The 24103-nt window shown below is 38.3% G+C and overlaps 1 protein-coding gene across 1 annotated transcript in view; it reads right to left on the bottom strand.

Annotated features, from left to right (window-relative positions):
• Window positions 1-15205, bottom strand: part of SORBS2 (sorbin and SH3 domain containing 2) — a 154102-nt gene extending 138897 nt beyond the window's left edge. The window contains exon 1 of the mRNA XM_027735493.2: window positions 14786-15205. The gene's annotated coding sequence lies outside the window, so the exon portion shown is untranslated. The remainder of the gene's footprint in view (window positions 1-14785) is intronic.
• Window positions 15206-24103: the final 8898 nt, after the last annotated feature.

Genomic DNA, 24103 nt, shown 5'->3' with positions numbered 1-24103 from the left:
TAAGCTGACAATTTAGTAATGGAAAAGTAAGGGACCTAAATAAAAAGCAGTCCTTAGCTTTACCAATCTAGTAATTTTAGCATTTTCTGTTACTTGTAGCATAGAGAATAAGGAACAACAGACCTACTGCAACTGGAGCTTTCAGGCACTGAACCCTAGGATGGAGAGAATGGTAACTGTCACCTCAAATGAGTACAAAACCTCTCACTAGAAGTCAAACAACAGTGTAGAGAACCATCTTTCCTTAAATATCCCTTTAGTCAGTTTATTCATTTTACTAGTACAATCCACCTAACTGAAAACACAGCCTAGAGACATAAGCAACTGTGCTAAGCCTTGAAGGCATCCAGCTATGTGTAGAGAAGTTTTCAGCATTTTAGAATACCAGGTAATACTGCCAGAGTCTAGTATTTTTCTGATATCTTTTTTCCCCCCAACAGTCTGATCTCAAAGGCAATATCTGGTTTTCAGGACAACCCAACATTTGTATTTGGGTTTCCTACCTCTAATAGCAACATAGGATAAATATTGACATCATAAAAAGAGCTGAAGTCAGACAAAAGCTCATTGAGATACAATTGCTTTGGCAAACTCTTTGTTTGCTGCTCACAGTTTCACATAATCATGACAGTTATCAGTTCTTCAGGGTGCAAAGAAGGTAATTATTTCAAGAGCTCAGGTACTACCATCAGCAGACTCAAGCTACTTGCAGCTATGCTGCCTCCACCTTTGTCCACCTTCATGTTGCTTAGCAGTGAGAAAAGGTGCTGCCAAAATGCCTGAGCCTACCAAGCCAGCTCCTGCTTCTACAAGAACTCAACTAATGCTGGCACTGAAACCGAAGAGAAGGGTTACAAGTAACGTAAGAACAGCAGAAAGGAGAGTTACAGCATCCATCAGCACAAGGTGTTGAAGCAGATCCATTATAAGACCAGTATCCTAATCAAGGCCATAGGCATCATGAACACTTGATGCACAGAATGACATAATTGAATGTATCACTGGAAAAACATGCCATCCGGCACATCACAAGGAATCCCTGACCATCAGTTCCTGAGAGGTGGAGTTTCCCACTCCCTATGACCTTCTCAAGCATGCCATGTTTAAGGACATGAAGGCTATGTGACAAACACAGCAGCTCCAAGACCTAAAATGTGCTTTTGCCTTGGGGGTACTGATGAATGAAAGACTAGACAGGAGCTGGCATTGTGTGCTTGCAGCCCAGAAAGCCAACCTTATCCTGGGCTAAATCAAAAGAATCGTGATCAGCAGGTTAATGGAGGTGATTTTGCACCTCTACTCCACTGGTGCTTTTACCACGTACTCTCAGGTCTTCGCAGGAGTTGTTCCTCTGAACTGGTTCTGAAGAGATTTTTGATGAGATAGAAGTGATAGGCTCATTATTCATGAAGGGTGTTAAAAGAGATAGAGAGCTGGCTACAAACCAAGCCCTATCAGCTTGTAGGAAGTCACAAACTATTCTGACTTTGAATGCTATTAGAAGCAGCAGACAATTTGAGTCCGCTTTCCTACAATCCCTTCTATCATCAAAGAGAAGGGATCTCCAGGTCATCTTGTTCAACAGGAAAATCAACAGTAAATGTATCATTCCTGATAGACATTTGATCAGTCTGTCATGACATTTGATCAGTCTGTTTCAAAAGGCATCCAACAAGAAAGATATCCCAACTTATGCAGATACTCCAGTACTTAAGTTATCCTTAGCATTAATTGTTTTTTTCTAGTTCGGACCAAATTGTCCTTTCCTGTAATTTAAGTGTGAAATGTAGCAGTTCAGGTGATTTAGATACACACAATCAAGCTCAAATTCCAAACACACACAAGTCAAAGCAGAACTAGAGCAGCCCAACTGCCAAGCTACACCTTTTTTATATTGTGCATACAGCACAGCAAGTTTGAGAGCCTGCAGGCAGGTAGCCATAGATATCAGTGAGACTTAGCCAATAGATTATGCTAAAGAAAGCAATATGACTTAAAAAAAATACTATATTAAATTGGGACTCCAATCAAAAAACTCTCACAGATTTAGAAGTCACCTTATTCAAGAGTAGAGCTGAATTACTGCCATGGACCACACCACACATATTCTACTGCCCCAATCAGCTCAGTGGGCACAGTAAAGCTGTATCTCACCCTTATACTTCCAATCAGCTAGAAGTGGCCTGTCAAGCTTGTGGCTTGATGCTGTTGCAAGCACTGACTACAGCTACGAAGTTAGGCCTACACAGAGAGACAACAGACAAATTACACACAGCACAAACTGATTCCTGCAGAGAAGTTCAAAAGCTCTAAGACTGCAAGAGCCAGAACGGAAAACCCAGGGCACCAGAGTGTGATCAGCATCAATGTATATCTTAGCTAGAAACATTAAGGTTCTCAAGGTTTTATGAAACAAATTATGACATCAAAAATAGTCTTTAACAGGTATCATTGTTGATGATTCCCAGAGAGATGCAGACAGTAGCTGCCTCATGTTTTCTTTCCCTCTCACACATCAGTAGATAAATGTAAGGACCCAACCTGTAAGCTCAAGTGCAGTTGGTCAGAGAAGTACCATCACTACAAGAAAGTTATATGCCACAGAGAACTTGCAACTGAACTTTTGGATTTGAAAATCTTGGCACCCTAACTGCAGTATTACTGAAACTGGTAATTTTCAGACAATCGAAATACAGTTGTAGCTCTGAGGACATGTAAGTTACATAATTATGTTAAGAAAGGGAATAATATAGCAGGAGGAAGCTGTTAAGTGAGGTTTCTTTTTGTTTTGTTTTGTTTGTTTGTTTGTGATAGTAAATCATGTGGGCAATTTCTCTTCTGTAATATGATGTATCATCCTCAACAGGAAGTTCCGAAAGCAGAAAACTGATCTCCTTCTGTTCAACTCTCTTTATTCCTGAAGATCATAATTTCCCCAGAAATTCCTCACACTAGTAGCTTGGAGGCAAGGGAGGACTTGGTTTCTAGGACGTTCTTCAGCTTCCAAAGGTGAAGTTATAGCATGCTGCCAAAACACCCCACTGGATACTCTATACCCCACTTAGTCCTAGCCCACTAGGGAGAAAGGCTCAGGAAATCAGTGCTGAGCTTGTGTTTGTTTTGTCTTCTTGTTAACAGAAGTACATTTGTCATGTAGTCATTTATCATGTAATTGCTTCAGCTAAGTGAAAATGAGAGCTCCTCCACCGTTTTTGTTTGCTATTTGTGTTCTCCACAGCACCGTTAATTTCAGAGCCAGCTCTTAGTCTGAAACACTGTATTCATGCTTTTCTTAGCTGGGGAAAGCCAAGCTGATGTTTGTGATGTTTAAGGCAACACAGGATGTTACAGTTGTGTTGCCAGTTAATTGCTCTGTTTTGCCTTATGTGTAGGCCAAAACTAATTTTTCAGCTAACAGAACTTGATCCTCGTTTAAGTGGCAAGTACAGCAATGAGAAGAGCAAAGTTGTTGTGGGTGACATTACTTAAAGGATTTTTAGAAATTTCCTAGTTCTCCTCCATCAGTACACCTTCACTGCTGATCAGTGAACATCATTAATTACTGAAGAATCCAAAACTGCAGCCATGATTTCCACCAAAGGTTTTCTTCCTGAACAGATAAATTCTTCCATAAGGAAGATAGTCCACAGACATGATTCTGACATAAGACTTCCTTTCCATCTCCACTTCCGGTAGCCAGTGTAGTATGACCACACACATTTTTTCGAGATGCAGCGCATACTTAAGAAAATCAGGCCTTTTAATGGATCCCAATTCATGTAACAAAGGTCAGTGCCAACTAGAAAGGTGGAGAGAAAAGTCCTTGAAAATATTCTCAAACAGCAACAAAGAGTTGGAACAATATGACTATATATACTTTGCACACTGGGTAAAGGAAGGAGCACCTGTGTCCATACCATAAACCTAAATTCATGGCAGCTGAAGTTACACAAAAGAAGTCTTGAAGAGCAGAAATGAAAACATCACAGTCACATTCAGGGAGTTTTTAAGATACGTGAGAACTGGAAGCCAAAGGTAATATAATCTGAAGTAGATATTCTATTTTGTATCCCTCAAGTTTTTCACTTATTAGGTAGTTTCCTCTCTTTGAAAAATAAACATATGGAAAGGCAGATTTCCCTTCCTAGAAATTGTTTACTTCCTCAGAACTTTTACATCCTCTGCTTTTCAAATTCATCCTCCTATTAATAATAACAGCTCAAAAGACCCTTTTGTGCCCTCAAGGCTGTTCAATTTTTCATGACCTTGATGCAATTACTGTTCAAAACAGAAATTCTCAATTCTAATCCTTAGACAAAGATCACTACAAGCAACAACAGACTAACGAAGCTTAAGAAAACTGAAGGATGAAGTCAGTGACTTGTGGTATCCTCTTTTTCTAAAATATCTTTGAAAGCTTTACATATATCGAAAACCAAAATTGAGACATTGAAAGAGAACTTTTCTCTACAGAATTTACACAGGATAGTTAATCACAGTTTTCTATTTTACTTCCTGAAAGAGAAGGTAGAGGTAAAAAAAATTGTCAAATTACAGCTTTGTACATAAACCCATCAAAAGTAGACATCAGATATATTTTAGCAGAAGTTTAATTATTACAAATTTAGTGTCCAAAACACATTAAACTGTTTCTCTGTTTGTGTTGCCTTGCCTTCTGCTATGAACCCACTGACTTAAAATTTAAGCTCATGTACATTTGATGCCTACAATCATTAAACAAATTGCTCTTCTGAACATTAGAAAAGCGTTTAATGTTATTTTTTAGTCTTTGTATTCTGATGATTGGCAGTTTTCTGAAGACTAGAGTTTGAAACCAGAGTACAATAATGGGGGGAGGGGGATCACTAATAGTTCTATGTAGTGTCTGCAAAGCTTTTGGTTATTTATAATAAAACTAGCTAACGAGAGATGGTTGGCATGAACTAAAAACACATAAGTCAAGGACACAGATCTAAACTGTCCCTATGTTGAGTAGTTCAAACCATTTTAATAGTACTTTTAAAAAGAGAAATAGCATTGAAATATAAACAAAACAAACCTCTAAGCTGTTATGTGACCCACACCTAAAGAAGTCAACACACAAAATATTTTTATGATCCAATATTGAAACTTGCTGCCTTTGAAATGACTACACAATATCTCTATTTCCTGATTCCTCTTCTTCATGAAGCTAAGGTGACCCCTTACCTTGATTTTGATGGTGACATTTCAAACTTGCAGGTGTGTCTGATACAGACAGAACAGAAAGTTAGATGATGAAACACCAAAAAAACATTGACCTTGATTTGCAAAATCTGGTTAGCATTTGTTGGATCCCAGCTTGAAATGCACAGCATAATTTGAAAGTAACTTCTGATGTTCATCAAGTTTTAAAAGGCAGAACTATTTATCTATCAGAACATCCAAAAAATATGGTGTGCATATAAATATGTAAAGCCATTTCCAGTAATAAATATACTGTAAATAAGGTTAGCAGATTCATTCAAGATGCTGCCAACCTTTTCAGCATAGATCTTACTAATGACAGTAGGACTTAAATGCCTATGCAAATAATAATAATAATAATAATAAAATAATTTATTTCAAGTGACACAAAACAGACACAAATGCAAAACTTTTTTCATCTTTTATTTAAATCTTTCCAATATTCTTCAAAACGAATTTACAGGCATTTTAGGCTGAATATAAAACTAGAATAACAAAAAGCTGGATGCCAAGGCCTTTTCACTGGCATTTTAAAAGCACACAAATTTACTGTAACTATTTTTAATGAATTCAGGGAGGATTCCTATCTTTGCCTTCAAAGGGAGAAAACAGATCACCAAAAGCTTCCAAAAATACCAGAAAATAATAATTTCATTTGTAAGCTTTATTTTGCTAAACTTATCTCTTCGAACAAACATTGAAATAAATTCTAAGTTCCTTTTTTAGAATGTATCTTTTTAAAGAATACTATATACACCCAGGTCTGAGGTAAGTCACAGAAGAACAACTACCTTAAAGTCATGACCTTTCTCATAAAAGTCTTACTCAGACTAGATTGTTACAAGCTCAAACTTGAATCACCATTTCAGTACTTGCAGCAGGAATTCTCATAATTCAGGCTTATGAGAAATAAGAAATTAGATTTCACAGTTTTGAAAACATAAGGGTAAAAATTTAAAATTGTATACTGTACCCCCAAAAATGGTAGAGGCCTCAGAGTATAGGTCCAAACTTATCCCTAAAAAAGTTTATTAAGAAAACTACTTGCTTTTGGGCAAAGAAAAGCTAAAAATCCTTTTAGCTCTTTAAAAAAGTCCTCAGTAAAAACTATCCACATGTCAACACTAGAGAAAATAAGTCCAAAATTCAAATGCAGTGGCTTCTTTTAAGAAGATTTAATTTACATGTATTATTATCTTGTTTTTACAGTGTTAGGTATTGAATGTAAAACTTTCAGAGCATTATCTGCAATTAGTTCAGAAAAACACACTTTTAATGAACATGAAGCGAAGCTGTTCCTAAACGCACTGGAAGATAAAGTCCATAGAAGTCTAACTACAATTTATACAATATGGAAGATGACAGGACTACATTAATTTGACAGGACTACCCAAAAGAAAGCTTGCAATGTAATCAAGCCACTCCAAGCTTCCAGCTCAGGTGATAATTTGAAAATCAAGTAATGCACTGAGAAATGGACAATTTCCATAACAGATTTGCAGTCCTAACCCACGTGTATATAAAGCAAAACATACAAGATATCCCACCAACATTCTAATAGACAAAATTGGCTCAGTTAAAAAAAATTGTTATAAAACCAAAGGACAGCAACTAGAGAATTGTCAATGAATATACAGACACAGCAGAGGTAGAAGATCGCTCAGTGTAAATAGCAGTTTCATAGATTGTTTGAGGTACTGACTTCAGAGTCAGACAACCAAGTTCCCCCTCCTACAATGGCCAGCTAAATTGAGTACCATAGCCTCTTCTTTTATGAAGTGTTAGACTTCCTACCAAGCTACCTACTGCCTGACCCCTATCCTCAGAATTGCATTATTCCATTGCTGGTGGAGGACTGCCAGAGTGAATTGCATTTCCATAACAGGTGGTCACATAACTGTCTAATTGAAACCATGGGCCAAACTTCTAACACTTCATCTAAAGTGCTTATGAAGAGCCAAGACTCAACCATTTGCACCTCCCAAGAACTAAACACAACACAAAGAATTAAACCACAGAAGGAGATCAATTTGTTTTCAAATCTGCAAATTTCAATTGGAACTCCTAAGTGTCCATATGAAGACTAAAAATCAATTAAAAAAATTAAATCTGTGGGTTGCCCTGGCACACTGTGTATAGGTGAGACATCTGACTAGAATGCAAATGTGACCCTTCTTTTTGCTTTCTTAATAAAAAATGCACAAAAAACCTTGGATACCCAAACGTGAATTCTTCAAGGACCTGGTTCATGTTGCTTCAGGCTTGTTCCCCCTTCACTCTCATAAGCATGTGTTGTAGCTTTTCCTCAGAGAACTGACTTCACACAATTTCTGAAGTCCGATTTGCAATTTTTTTTTGGTCCCCCATCAGGAATGCTATTGTTTAGGCCTCTTGGCAACACACAATTTACCTACAGTGTCTGAGCCCACAGTTTTAAGTAATGTGCATTCTGATTTATGCAAGATGCACCTCATGAGACCAGTCTATTTTTTTTCTTTGAAGCCACCATGCTTGTCATTACCCCAGAACAGGGGTCCTGTCTCCTCTTGCAACCCCCCAAACTCTCAACACAACTGTAGACAATATCTGCTAAAATGTTCCCAGATACATTTCATCCATTCATAAGAAGCAGTATCCTTTTATTAAAAGAACACTTCCCAAGTTCATCTACAAAGTTACTATTTGCTTTTTCCTCAGACATCTTTTAAATTTTCACTTCTGCTACAGGAAATGAGGAAAACACTGGTATGATAGTCAAGCAGTGGTCAAAGCCATCTGTTTATAAACCTGCTCTTCCGTTTACCTTTACATCAGGTGTGTTCCATCTTTTATGTACAGAAACTATTGCAAAGTGAACTTGAACCCAATCCTTTCTCTGCATGGTGATTATCTAATATTGATAAAAACAATTACTTAAACACAAGAGTTTCTTTCAAATAGCAATTCAGACGACAGTCTTTTTATCCATTCATTAGGAAATAATTCATCTGCCATTTCTATTCTGCTGGCTAATGACACAGAGAAATAATTAAATTACTATTACCTTGCTCACAAGAAAAGTACTGCCTCAAGCTGGAAGGCATCCTCCTACTGCTTCACTCTAGTATGTGTTGAATACAACAGGTGCAGGCTTCCAAAGAATTTTTGTAGATTTTGCTGTCCCGACAAAGTGTGTCCTGAATCTGACCTTTGCTCAAGCCCGTAAATCAGTCATCTGTGAATCAAATGTCACTGGCAAAAGTACATGAACGTGTAAATCTACAGCTATGCAAATAAGGAATTAAAAACCTCTCTCCTGTACTTGTTTAAAAGTAGAATGATAATCTGCAAGGCTCAGATTACATGATCCGTATCTGTAAAGTGACCCTTACAGAAGAGGTCTCTTAAAAGACTTGAATTTGCCTGATTATCTGCATGTATGTCAAAACAAAGCCTTTGGTTTGGTCTTTATTCTACTGTCAAACCTGCCAGCCTCTCTCTTCACTCTCACACAGTAGCACTTCATTTGATTAGCCTCTTTTACATTTTACTTATTCAAAATAAACCAGTCGATTGCATCAGTCATACTGAAATAATGATTTCCTCCAGATTCCTAACAAATACAGATTTTTCCAAAGGAAAAACAGTGCAATTACCATGAATTTGATTATCTGGGAGAATGTCATTGCTTAGAGTTCCCTAGAACTCTAAGCAGTGACATTCATTAGAAATTCACTAGAAACTAAATTAAATTAAATTAAATTTGTGCTGGAAACCGCTGGCTTCTGTCATAATTTGCTTATTAAAATATGCAAACTGCATAACTGGCTAGAAGGAGCAGCGTGATGTACCTGATCAATATACGAATTAAATTATACATACTGAGTACGTATGATGCAATGTATGCATTAGCACCCCTTTGGGTTTCTACTGCTTGCCTGTCTCTAAAATCTTTACTATTGTTTGTCTCTAAAATCTTACTATTAGTAGGGAAAAAAACCAGTGTTGATACCTAAATCAGACAATAACTCCTTAAGATTTTAAGAAGCGCAAAGCACCAAATCCACAAAAGTCAGTAGTGTGACCTCTATATTCAAAAGAGAATTATTTATTACATATTTCATCTAGCCCAATCACTAGAGCTTAGGATTGCCTCAAAAGCTACAGTCTGTTTGAAATTCAAACCTTCCACAGACGTCTCATGATGTTTAAAAACAGCAGCTGAAATACCAAGCCAAAGCTTGGGCCATCTAATTCATTAACCCATTCCTTATGATGGCCCAGGATGACTGCTTCATCAGAGAGAGCAAAACATACTGTGCTAGAGATTTACTAAACAACCTTTCTGAACTACTACTCTTCATAATTTTCACCAATCAATAATCACCTCATACCAATTATTTACTCTCACTTATTTACCATAGTCCAAGGTACTAAAAAAGCTCATATTATCTGCTCAACAGAATGGAGAATTTGAAGTTCTCAAACAAATACGAAATTCAGTGAGAAACAGGCGTTTAATATCTTACAAATGTCATTTTGCACCTGCTTGAAAACTTGATGCCAATGATATCTTGATTTTAGATCACTTTTACTTTTACAAAAATGAAAATATTTTTGGTTTTATAACTGTGTCTCATTTTTTGTTACTAAGAGAAAATGAACATTCAAAACCAGAAAACATTCAAAGCATGCAGTTTAACAGCCTACCCCATGCTTTGTTCCATTGCCTGAATCACTACTTTTTCCTTGTGGTCACTTCAAATAGTGAAAATACTGCTGATATGCACAGAGACCCTCTGTAGTAACATGTAATTTCTGGTTCATACTTTTTTCAGACATCAGAATTGATCCAGATAACTGAATCATGGACAGACTCCCCACCCCACCATTTGCTAAAACTAAACTTTGAAAAATATTAACTTTCAGGAAGTCAATCCCACTGATAGATACATGGCTTTGTTAGACTTGGTAGCACTCACGGTGCGCTATGGTGCTGAAGCTTTACATTCAGGCTACAGTTAATTCAGAGTCCTCAGACAACATGGCATCATGCTCAAAAGAACACTCTATGGATGTCATGCTTCTGACATAGTTCTCACCTCTTCTCAGCATGGGCTACACTGTCCAACCCTAAGCCTCTTAGGAACTACCTTTCAGTCTTCCTGTAGTTGAACTGGGACATCACCTATTGACACTTCTCAGAAAAATAAAGTAAAAATTCAGTAAGGAACCAGACCTATTGCTCTTAAACTATTTGAAAAAACAAAAAGATCCTTCCACCTACTTTGACCTTCAGCCACAACTACTGATTTCTGATTAGCATAACTTGATCCTATAAACAAATGTAACCTTTAGAAATCAATGCATTTTACTGTTTTTACAAACGTCGATGAATTTGACTTTCAGCTATGAGAGTTGCAGTTACTGATTCCATTTCCATTTGGTTTGATCACACATCCCTGCCTATTTTTTGGGTCCTGAAGAAGCAAAAGAATAAAACCATTATGCTTGCAGACAAATTTAATCAGCCACTGCTGTTAAACTAGGGATAGCTTTTAGTTACCCATAAAACAGTTCAGCTGTACACTGCTTTAACACTTGTACACAAAATGCAAGACAAGTTCTCTAAAAAGAAGCAAAGCTTTCATTATTCTATATCTCAGCATTATTTAAAAGTTATTTTCTGAAAAGGCTAATGAAAAAGTTTACTATATAATTTGATCATAGAAAAGATTGAGAGGAAGAATTTTTGCTTTTCCTGTCATTTTTATTTTTTCCCACCATCCTTTGAGACTCAGGATCTTCAGCATCACTTCTTAAAAAAGTGCACTATGCTACTCGAGTTACTTAAGGACACAGAACCACATCTGTGCTATTCAACCACCTGATGGTGGTTGGTGAGGCTTTTAAGGGTGGATGAGTCAGAACACTATCTGTATTCAGCACAGAAAGTTGAAAAAAATCAATCTATTTAGGGAAAGAAGTTAGAAATAACAGAAGAAAAGGGTCCGCCTTTGGAATTTCCTACTTTACAGCAGCATTAGCTATGACGTATCACTCTTATGGAACAATACATCTGAACAGAAAAATACATTTCATGCTTTAAAAACACTGAAAGCAGGAATAGATCTAAAAGTTGGTCATCCAGCATGCCTTTACTCAAAGATAATGTGCTGCTCTTTTAAGTACTTACTTCTCTCCTTTTTCCCCTCCCATACATGAAGTTTTCCATTACATCAGTGCCTTCAAAAGTCTTTTTTGCTTTTGTTTTAGCCCTAGAATGTTAAGAAGCTTCATAATTTCAGAAAGGCCAGCTTTTGTCAAAACATTTTCATGTTTGCCAGACTATTTGAAGAAAAATGAACACAGAGTATCTATGGTACAGTCATCTCTCAAATAGGAAGTTAGACACTACATACAATAGTAGAAAAAGAAAAGTCGAACTGGCAGCACTAACATGCTTAATGTAATATGAAATAATGACATGGGAAAGGATCGATATCACAGCAGTAGGACACAATACCAAAGTATACATTTACAAAATTCTAGTTTACAAACAAGCAGAAATTGACAACTTCTATTTCTGTGTTTGTGCAGACAGCTTCACTGGAGCAGAAATACTGTTCCAACGTCACATGTGACGGATGCAGTTTGTGCAACCTCATAATTGATGCATTATATTCAATACCTGATCCTTGTGGTACAGAAGTGACATTCAGCCATTCCACAGTGTAACATCATACAGTGTATCCTAATTCGATACCTGAGTGTCTTCCCTGGGCACATACCATCTGTATTCTTGCTCACAGGTTGGTTGTATATGTAAGTATGAGAATAGTCCATAGGCTGTGGGTAGATAAAGGTTACTGTGCTCCACACACCCCATGGCTGGCTGATGCTTATCACTGTGTGTTTAAAGCTAATTATTTTAAACAAAAAACGTACCAAAAAAGCTGTTACACTTGATTCTACTTTCTTTGGTCATCCTGGTCTCTTATTTCTATTACTGTTTGCACCTGCTCCTATGATACTGCATTTAAGGATTCATCTGCCTGCTTTTGCTTTGTTAGTATCCCGTTTTATAGTGACACATGGACCCAGAGTCACCTTCTAAGGTCATCTGTCAAAAAAATTATTTGAAGTGACTGTAATTTTAAAGCATGACAGCTGATGTTATTTACATCTCTGCTGACCAAGAGAGAGCCTGACTTTGCATAACCTAAAGGCTTTCAAATAATGTATAATCATCTCTTGATAGAAACCGTGGCTCCACTGAAACCTGTAAAACTTCTAGACTTCAACAGGAACTCAATATTACCATTTCTAGTGCAAAAATACCCAATTTGTCTTATGTCATATTATTGTCAAGGTCTTCTTGTAAACCTTCTGTTTATAACTACAATTCACCATGATACGAAAAATGTCCCTCTCACTGCATGCCCCCTTGATTTCTACATCACTGACCCAATTCTAGGCCTTTTATACCTTACATCATGTGGAATTAGTTCACACTGGATACGCTCATTACTTAGTTCTGTTTCTTACCTCTAACTCATTTAAATTCTTCCTCTGCACCAGATTCTATTGCAGCACCTCCATGTCCATTACTGACAGTCACCGATTTGATTTACAAATAGCTCTGAGGGGATCAGATGTTGTCAAAGAGACAGTAAGGAAAGAGAGGGAAGCTGGGAACTGATATGAGAAAAACAACAAAAGGAGAAAAGCAGAATGGAAAGAGTACAGAATATTGGTTTAAACAATAGAGACTAATAGGATGCACCTAATGGGTGCATACTGTTTAGTGATTAGTCATAGCTAGTCCTCACTTGTTTTCATAACACCTTAAATTCGTCATAGTGAGATTATATCCACCTTGAACTACAAGATCCTTCACTTTTTGCACATTGCTTTATTCACGTTTTTTATTGTTGTAACAAAAGCTGTCTATCTCTTTGTTTAAGGCTTACCAACATCTTAAATACTAGCTCTGCTTGTTTATAATTTTCATCATAATAACACGCTCAATCATAAATATTCAAATAGTAACACACTGCAAATGCACATTCCACTTTATAGAACACAGATAAAGGCAGTTCTCTAAACCACCTACTGTGTGACCCCTACACAGAGGTATAGAAAAAGAAGTTAAGATGTGCATTTGCCAAAAATCAAAATCCTGGAACGATTCAAGTAGGATGGAGCTTTCCTAATAGAAAAAATGCATAGTAGCAATCCAATTATATACTGCAATGTCTCATTTGGGGGATTGTTGCTGAACACGCTTGTTCAAGTGCCTTTGCAGGATATATACAGAAACAACACATTGGAATTTGGCTCCTAGTTACACAGCACTGGTTACTAATTTAACTATAAAGATACCAGACTTCAAATTCTTGATTTTATGCCCACTCAACTGTCCAAACAAATGGCTCATTTCAGTGCGATTTAAATCCACATAATTGTTAAAGAAGACTTAAGACCAAAATATCATCTCATTTTCTATAGATGCAAGGTGAATCAGAAAATTTGTTTCAGTTGTCAGAATAATTTAATGCATTTCAGCACTAGCTAATTCCAAAATTGCATTACTGCATAAGAATACAGTTGGTAATCTGGAAAATGCTACTTTTAATAGAAACGTTAGTCCGGAGGGATTGCGGTTTTATTGACCTAGGTCTAACTAGAGTTTTCACCTCTAGAGTAGATGTATTGTGATTAATAACTATTCAGAACAATTAATTTTGCACTGAAAATCTACAGCACTAACATACAGTGCCTATTAGAAGACCCCTCCCATTACATTTGTCTTAGTGTTTTTATTTTCTCTACCTTCAATAGACTATGTCAGAATCACTGATTGTTCAATAAAAGTTTAACCGTCTTGTGCTATTAATGTGCTGGTGCTCCATGTGGAGTGCTCGTTTCCTTCCTTTTACTGAACGCCAAACGGAGGGACACAATGGGTGTGTTGTGCTCTGTCTAGCACGGTACGTGCGATATCTTTAAAAAGGAGGTGTGAGCCAGCTATAATACCACTACTCTTAACAGCACAAGTACCACAAACTAATCAGCCACGGCACTGGGGCATGCAGTCCATTGAAAGCTGGTGAAAAAGCTGCTTTTTATTATGACCTACATACTGCACAGCAGCAGTTGGACAATTTAAATCTAACGCTGAGGCTGAACACAATGCATGGAAATCCACTAATGATGAACTCAGCAATGTACAGCTTTTCAAACGTGCTCACGAGTTCTATGATATTTTATTTCACCCATGCTATCCTAATGGTAAAAAGCACAATGAGAATCCAAACAAAAAAAAAATAATCCTTGCCTTTTAGTGTAGGCATAAAATTGTATCAACTATTGGAAATATCCTTCTGAATCAGCAACCATATGGAACACATCATATCGAAACACTTAAGGAAAACGCAGTCAGATCAATGAATTCAGCAACCACTCTGAACCAGCCACTGACCAAAGCCAACCTTTCAACGCACAGATACCTAGAGGAGCATATTTCTCGCAGGAAGTTGCGCTCAGCTGTGTCTCACAAAACCGCACTCAGGCGTACCTCTCTCCCCGCAGCCGAGGCGCACAGCGGCTCCCTGTTGTGGAGGAGTCCAGCGGCAGCAGCTCCCACGCCAACCTGCCAAGGCGCAGCCAGGAGCCCGCAGCGGGAGCCCGGCCGAGCCCTCGCACACCTGCTCCTCAGCAGCACCCGCGCCCCGGCGCCAGCCGCGCACCAGAGCGGCGGGAGGAAGGGCGACACCCTTCTCCTGGATCCCAGGCTCCCGCTCGGAGCAGCAGCTAGCGAGCTGCCGAGACAGCACTGCAGAGGAACCTTGCCTTTACAAGACAAAACCCCGATCCGCTGCCTGACAGCAGATATGCAGCATTATCGCCCCGCATTCCACCTCCTCCGATCAGCGGCGGGAGCGGCAGCAGCGAGCCTGTCAAAATGGCACCTCGCGGGCCCGCTGGGGCGCCGGAATTACTCACTTATATGCCCGCTTCTGCTGTGTCCCCCGACGGGATTTTTGTTTATTCCCCGGTACAGCACAGCATAATATGTCACATTGTTTTCCATAAGCAAAATGGCTGGTCCCCTCGGCACCGCCGCAGAGCGCTCATTGGGCTCCCCCGGCTTGCCGGAGCCATGGCAACAGCCAACAGCCGCCCGGCCCGGCCCTGCCCGGCCCTGCCCGGCTCGGCGACCCGGCACCGCGCCCGCCCAGGGGCCGCCGCGCCCGGCCCCCGCCGCGGCCCGACCCCCCCCGCGGCTGCGGGTCGTGCGGCACCGGCCACGGTGGGCACAGCGAAAAGGCCGGAGCATCGATGGAGCACCGCTGCGAGCGACCCGGCCCGGAGGTTGCAAATTACCGTGTGAACGCGTTCAGTGAAGCTCTTCGGATGCACCAAATTTAGGCGCCGAAATTATTTGACAGGGCACAGCACTCAGGGTAAATAATCGTCTTTATTTAGGAAGTAACCATCAGGGATAACCATTATACAACAGTCAGCTGGTTTTCCAACAAAGCACAAGCCCCCACTCGTTTACAAAAAGCTAACCCCTGACATTATCACAGTTCCTAGTGTTTATAAACACATTGCTTAATTTTAGTAGGTTAAAGGTTGCTGTTTATTAGATGACTTTCAAAGATTGTGCATTGCAATTGCCATGTAAACCCATTTTATCCTATTTAGAATAATGCATTTATTCATTTCAACTACAAATAGGAAGAAAAGGAGATATTTGTGAGCAATTTAAAACTGCTTATAAAACACTCCTAAACAGCTGTCATTAGCCTGTATCTCAACTGCCAGGAGTCAGAAATAAAAGCTAGAAAGCACATGCAGCACTCTTCAACCTAAAGTTCTCAGAAAATCATTTAGAAGCATTAAATATATCTAACCAAGCATACTGCATTTCATAGACAAGAGTTCTGAGTATTGGTCAGAAATTACTATTCCTTAACAGGGATTGACTTAGTACATAAATCATGGCATTTCCTTGTTCAGTGTCATACTTTTCTAGGACTACAGCAGGTTTTTCACCTCTGAATACAGCTTGTAGACAAAGCTCTGCTGCTCCACCACTCTAGGTAAATTTGCTGCTCTCAGCATGCAACGGCAGTGGTGTCACCATTGAGTCCCAGGCAGAGAACTAAGGTCCACTCTGGGGGATTTTACACATTTCTTCCTTCAGAATCTTTACCCTCTTTTCCTTTTGTAAGGGCTCGTTTCTCTGAAAGTGAGTAATGAGCTCTATGAAAGTGACCTGGGAGGGGCTCATCAGGAGACAAGTAGACAAATTCTGTTAAGATTTCTGAGGTGTCAGAACTGAAACACTTCAGTACATTTAAATAAGGTGCTTCCACAGTCTTGTTTCTTCCTAATTTAGGCTTCTTTAAAAAGATGGGTAGATGTCCACATCTCTCAAAACTGCAGCTGGGGCTAAAAGTCTGTGCTAGCATGAGGTAAAAGAACCCCCAGCTCCCACGACTCAAACACATACTTTCTGTGCTGTGATTACTGTCCAACAGTACCTTTTAATCTAAAAAGGATGTCTGCTGATTTGGCAACCCAATTCTGTAGCCTTTTTCTGGAAAACATTAAACTATTGAAGTAATTATTTACATGCTAGGTGTTAAAACAAAACCAGCCTACATTACAAACAAGGATAGCATTTCACCATGATTGGTTCACTACCTTTTTTTGTTAATAAGCAACATGAAACAGACTGTACATCCAGTCTCTTGCTTCTTAATGCATTGATACAGTTACTGACTCTAAAAAAAAAAACTAAAGAAATACTCTTCAGTAAGGGAAGACACAAAGAGATTTTCTATCACTTTATTGCATTAACTGTGGTTACTATCATAATACTCTCCACAGGTAGGCTAAAATAGCTTTCAGAAAAGCAAAGGTATTGAGTTTTTAAACAATAGGTTAGAGCTTGGAAAGGTTTCAAGATGTTTGCCCATATCTGTGTATCTATACATATACAGGCATCTTAACATACAGTGGAAGCACAGTATTTTCATAAAAATGTTTTTGAAGTTTGCTTTTAACAAAAAACCTCTTGTAAGATCACAAGTTCATAATTCAATCTTTAGGGATCTAGAACTGTCTGTAATGCAGGTACACTTCCATCCAGAAAAGGGTGATGGAGCTTTTTCATGCAGCACACTCATAGGACTTAATATACATGCACATGCCACCTTCTCTGCAGTTTCATAAATGATTAGGCAGAAATTAGAAGAGGCTTAAACCAAGTGCAGATTATGGTTCCAATTCAGCAAACAATTAAAGCACAAAGTAGTGTGAGAAGCTAACCTGTCTGAGTTTACCTAAAGGTTCCACAGAAGTCCTAGAAACAGTTTCTGATGCATGCTCTGCAGTCATAAAATTTCTCCTGGAAAAACCCACTGAAATCATAACATCAAAAGACGTGAACTGGACCCACAGTGCAGGTGCAAGACAGGAAAACCTCTTATAGACCCCCAAAGCTCAGTTACACTGGTATGTCTGTGTTTCTAGGAAAGCTCCAAAACCAGGCAGCTGAAATAGTGGCTGCTAGCCTGCTCCCCTTATATAAAAATTTAAGTGCAAGGCATAGAGTCATACTGACCCTACAAGGACTATTTAAGTGGTTAAAGATAACCACTTGCCTGCTGTGTTAGAACAGAGCTGAAAATAGAACACATCATTTGGTATCTTTGCTCAAATCCTACTCCCACGTTAATTCAAATGAGCTTCCTGATCTCACTTGTAGTACCTGGAGGACAGTTGCTCACATCAAAACCATCAGAGCTGAAAGAAAACTAGAATTCACCGACTCTTCACCTTCACTAACGATCTTCAGTTTTGAGACAGAAATAACAAGCATTATTCTCAGCCTTATCTAAAGATAGATGCTTGTATCAACAGACCATTCACTACTGTAATTTAGCCCTTCCTGCTATTTTCCTTCACGAACTAGTTTCCAGCTGTCTCAAACCAGCTCTACAGAATATAAAATATATATCTCCATCAAGGCAACATTTAATTCTTAAATTAACTGAAGAATTGTTATTTGCATACAATTCATTAAAATTCATTTTTTATGAAGAATAAATTTGCATTCTAAGAACATTCTAAAACCATGAACCATAAAAAAATATTAAAAGACTTTGTCCTCCGTGGACAGGAAATGTCAAAAGACCAGATCCTGATTAGGAAGCAATTACTATGTTAAAATCAACATTTTATTTATTGCATTGCATTGCAATTGTTCCTACATATATTAACTCATGGCTGGGCTTCGCGAACGAAGATTTGGGAAGGCTCTATCCACATTTGCTACAGGCACGCTGGTGGCTTATGAGGCCAATACGTGACAGACATATCCGATTGCAAAAGGCACATCAGAAAGACATATATTAACTATTTAAATAGGAAAACACCTACTGTTCAGCCATCCTGAATATCATTAACAATTACAGACCTTTCTGATCCTCATTCAATTTTTGTAATCACTTGATGGTATATTGAAATGAAAAAGACTATTATGAAAGCAAATTGGACTGCTCTAATCATAAAAAAAAGTCATCATGTAGCAAAGGTCTCAAATTTAAAAATAATGATTTTTTTTTTTTCAATATTCGTTGGTTGACTTGCTTAAATGCAAAATGGCAGGTAAATAGAATGAATATTTGTAGGCGAATATGCTGAAGTATAGACTAGTTAACATAATGTTTCCAAGGCTCCAGGTGATGACAAGCCTGTGAATAAAAGCTCTGATATCTGATTCCCAAGACATTGCTATAATCAACTGCCTGAGACACAACCTGTAGAAGAGTGAGCTGGAATTCAGACATAAAGACTTACTATTATCCAGGGTCAAACTTGTTTGTAGCTCCTCCGGCTACTGAACACTGAGTACAACCCCAGTTGTTGGCTTTGTATTTTCAAGTTCTCACCAATAACAACTCGGATCACTTTTCTGTACTGTGGATTCAGCTAGGTACTTGGCAAAAATGCTGTATCTAGATTGTATAGAGCAATGAGTTGCTTTAAGTATTTAAGATGTGTCATGCATTTAAATAAAACAATCATGAGCATTTCAGAAACATTTTCTGAAGGGTATTTGGGAAAGTTTTATTACAGGAAGTATATTCTTTTATTCACAGTTAGCCTTTGAGACATGCTACTCATCAAAAGTAGTGCAGCCATAAAGTAGGAGAGAAAAGATGAGAAAAGTAACTCTGATTTTCTTAAAAGCAAATATTTAAAAATTTTAAAAGGAAACCCTGAAGCCTTTTTGTAATTAATTAGAGATGAAAGAATCTTAACCTAATAAGACTAGATCCCTCATGTTTTACAGCAGTGTTAAAGATGCTACTGAATTCCTGGAGCAATTTCCACACTATTTCCTATCCTATATTTAATATTTTACTTTCTGATGTAATTTAGCAAAAATTATAGAAAGCTGCTTTTTAGCTGTCTGCCTATACAGTTTTAGATTAATTTTTGCTGCATTTAAAGTAAGATGAAAAGGAATCTGAAATAGACTCATTATTTCCTTTTCTGTTTACTTATCCGTGAAATTGGATTAACTAACATACCATATATTATAACACCTATATACTTTATTGTCACTTATCCCAAGAAAACATCAAATTTTATGATGTATTGAGCAGATCATGAGAACCATAGTATGGATGAATATTCTGTTTTCAGATCTTTAGGACAGTGTTTCAGAGAAAAAGGCAAACTTGAGCTCACAAAGAGATGATATGCAAGGTTCTCCCAAAAATGAATGCTTAAATGTCCAGTTTTAATAGAAAATAACAAATCTTCAAAATGAAACTAACACACAAATGAGTGTCCTAAAGTCATCCTCCCAGTTTTGGAAGTATCACCAAGACATCAGTTGTAACCTAAAGCAAAATGAAAAATGAGAAACTGCTACCGAAATGCACTATGCTTTCAGAGTATACCAAGAATATTGTCAAGATAATTAGCAGTTCTCTGGTCAATTTGTACTTGGAAGTTTTCCAGTCCTGATTGGACCTAGTTTCCAGCACCCACCAAAAAGTAAATTTTGTCTCCATTCTAAACTGGAGATCCCTATAAGCCTGAGTACCTGTAAACATCAGGTGCCAGTGTCAGCAGTAATGCTCTGTCAAAATGCACAGAGGCCTGAAATGCTAACAGTGCCATAATTTTAAGAACTTACAGCAAAAAAGCTGGAATTTTACAAGAAATTTTCTGTTTCCCAATGTATTGGAAAACCAAACTTGTCAGGATGCATTGTAAAGTCTTATTGTATAGCCTACACTTGTATATAAAAGTATAAACATGAGACTGATAGTTACATAATAAAAAAGAAATGTTTTCCCATCTTTTATACAAGAGTAGAGCAAACAGAATTCTGAAGTGAAAATTTTATTAACTCCTTAGTAAGCGTTTCCTAATAAACAAATGTCCAGGATAAAATGTTATTCCTCCTGCTTAGACACCAACAGCGTAGACTTAAGAGTATGTTAGTACTCAAACATCATTGTTAGGTATTTAAGAAGATGAGCTGTCAGTCTCCAAGCCTCCTCTTTTCTCCATTTATAATGCATAAATCCAGAGCTTTCTCCTTCTCCTTTATTGTTATTCTTCATCACCTTCTTCTTGGCTACAACCTAAAGCCACATCTCTGTGATATTGCCGGTGTCCTGCTGAACTGCATCTTCTCTACTGGCAACACTTCCTCTTGCTTATATCACTGCTTCAGCTTTGCAACTCCTTGACAGCAGCTGCCTGAAAGTGTCAGGTCCTTGTATCCCCAGTTGGGCAATCTACTGCTGTCCCTTCATCTCAAAACCCTGCTTCATATCACTTCTCATGCACCTTCTTACCACTACTTATGGACTACTCTTTCATACTCTAGTAATTAGGACAGGCATTCCTCTTTTCCATTTTGGGAAACAATTCTTAACATTTAATCACTACATTTATAGCATATCAACTGCTAGAAATGGAAAAAAAATCAGCACAAAGAAGAGTTAGTTGGTGGGAAAGTGGGGCAGGAGCGCAGATTTTCACATGTTGCCCAAATTCTTGCAATTAGCAAGAGGCTTTTACAACTCACCTAGACCCCCTTACTAGTCTTACCTCAGGCCTGCCTGGAACAAAGACCCAAACCAACAAGAATCAATTCAAACTGTTCTAGTTCTGTGCAACTTGAAATATAGACACAGCTGAGTTCTTGCTAATAATTAGGGTGCGGCTTGTTGCCATTTTTTTTTAAAGATCCATTTTTCCGTGTCCATATTCCTTTTCCCCTATAGCCTCAATTGCTTTCAGCCACCTGCAAGTTGTATTTTTCTACCCCTTGTACTACCACCGAGCAAACAATAAGTCTGCTTCTTAATATACTTCTCTAACCAATCTAATTTTGTTTAATCTGGTATAGCAAAAACAAAGAAGAAATTAAGTAAAATCACCCCCAAACGATCTCTTTACAGTTCCCCCATCCCATACTTTCAACATTGCATGATGCTGAGAATCAGCTTACTAAAAATAGAGAACAATTCCCTAGACATGACCATACTTGTGGCTCTCAAATCAAAAGAATTGTTCTTGCCTGATTAGATTGGCTTATTAAGTGATAAGGAGCACGTAGGGATAGCCCTGACACTCCTCAGAGCTAACCAGAGGACATTTAAGGGTTTGCTCTTTCTCAGTTAGAATTCACGCAGCTTGCATGCAGCAATTTATGGCCTGCGCAATCCTTCTGTAAAAGTAACTATTCAAAACCTAAGTTCAAAAGCATCTGAAAGAAATGCCATCAGCTATGGTATTTCAGGTCAACATTTGTTAAAAGCAGCAAGATTTGGGACAAGCAGATGAATGAGAGTATCAGCAGGAAACAGGTGTGCTAAAGGTAGCAAACCATCATATTTTTCACCTTTGAAGACATGAAGTTTTAAATAAACTCCTTGTGAAGAGGACTTAGGTTTTATCAATTTTGAGAACTTGGAAGCATCTCTCTATCCCAGATGAGGTCACAAATCAATCTCAAAACACCTCTGACAAAGTATAAATATCATAGCAGACTATGTCTAAGTCACACTAACATGTCTGACTGGCATAACTACAATAGCAGTGTTGATAAGGTACCAACCAGCTTATCCACAGCATTCTTTTCATGAAGAGGTCATTTCTTCTTTTGTGCTAGGAAGTGAAACAATGCCAAAGCATTCCAGAACTGCTTAAACAAATAACATTAGCATCTACCTCCACTCAGAGCTTAACAGCTTGTACTTTTTTGGTAGCTTATTTATTTTCTTTAGAGTGTAACGTAACACATTAGGAACTTTAGCAGATCACCTGCCAAATATATCCTTTATTCTAGGAAGTGAATCAGCTTTCTCATTGCAATACAATAGATTCCAATTGCTTTTTAGCTTAAGCCATGGCTGGGCTTCTTAAACTTAATGTAACACTCATTTCCTTTCATCCTGAAGTGATTTTCAACTCTGTTTTAATTTTTGGTCTTGAACGGTGTTCTAGCAATAGGTATAAAATTATGAAAATGATTATTTTAATGTCTGCTGCCAGCTTTCCATCAAGTACCCTTTTTACATTAAGACTTTATCATAGAAACTTCAATTAGACTTAGCTCTAGAGAGGGGAAAGCTGAAACATTCAAATAGGAATGTGATCCTTCTCCTCTGTGCAGTGCTGGTGAGGCCACCCCTGCAGTGCTGCAGTACTGTGTCCAGTTCTGGGCTTCCCTGTGCAAGGAGGCATTGACATACTAGAAACTTCAGCAAACCAGGCATACAGACAGACAGGGAGTCGTCCGTCCTTTGGGGAACAGCTGAGAGAGCTGTGACTATTTAGACCAGAGAAAGCTGGGAGGAGGTTGGTGGGAGGGCAGGGACCAGAATCTCATCTATATGTACATTCCAGAAGGGAGGGTGTGTACTCTGACTGAGGCAGATTGCATGCAGTGATGCCCAGCGACAGGACCAGAGATAATGAGCACAAACTGAAGCATGGAAGAGTCTGTCTGAACATCAGAAAACACTTTTTAATGTGAGGGTGACTGAGTACAGCCACTGGTTGCCCAGGTATTGCATCTCTGTCATAGAAGAAATTCAAAAGATTTCTGGATATCCTGGAGAATTGGCTCTAGGTGGCCCTGCTAAAGCACAAGGGTTGGACCAGACAATCTCCAGAGATCCCTTCCAACCTCAACCAATCTGTGATACAATAAAAAACAATTGTCCCAATTTCATTTTTTTAAATTACTATAGATATTTATTCCTCTCTGGGAAAAAAAAATTATATCTTTGATTTCTCTGGATAGAATGAGACTCAGATCAGCAGAAACACTAAAGGTAATAACAGAATCTCCAATATAAGAGTAGCTGGATACTACAGTCTCCTAGCATTTAACTTTAGAGAAGTAGCAGTGGAGAGTTTGTTCAGCATCACTTTCTGATATAAGCTGCAAATACAGTGTGGGAGGAAAAGAATCACTGTATTCATATGCAAGAGGAAAGAAAACAAGACGCCTCAAATGTATTCAAGACTTAGAAGCTCACAACACAGATGTTGTTTCCATAGCAACTAATATACTTCAAAGCAGGGAAAAAACCAGGATGAGGATTTTAAAGGACAGCATCACATAGAAATTAAAAGCAGATACTGCCTACCAATTGATGATTTGGGGTTTGGACTGATAAACTTGCAATTTATCACATGAAATATCACTTGTTAAGGAGTCAAGACCTAATGAAACTACCCTACTAACAAAGTAAGAGTGAAAGAGTGAAAACAAATACCCTGGTGCTTGACAGCCTGTCTTCCAACTCTTTAGCCTCGTGCACTCACCACTCTCTGTCAA

This window comes from Pipra filicauda, unplaced genomic scaffold, assembly GCF_003945595.2.
Source record: "Pipra filicauda isolate LSUMZ 115617 unplaced genomic scaffold, ASM394559v2 scaffold67_size6003252_pilon, whole genome shotgun sequence".
Lineage (NCBI taxonomy): Eukaryota > Metazoa > Chordata > Aves > Passeriformes > Pipridae > Pipra > Pipra filicauda.
This window is presented reverse-complemented; position numbering and strand designations above follow the sequence as displayed.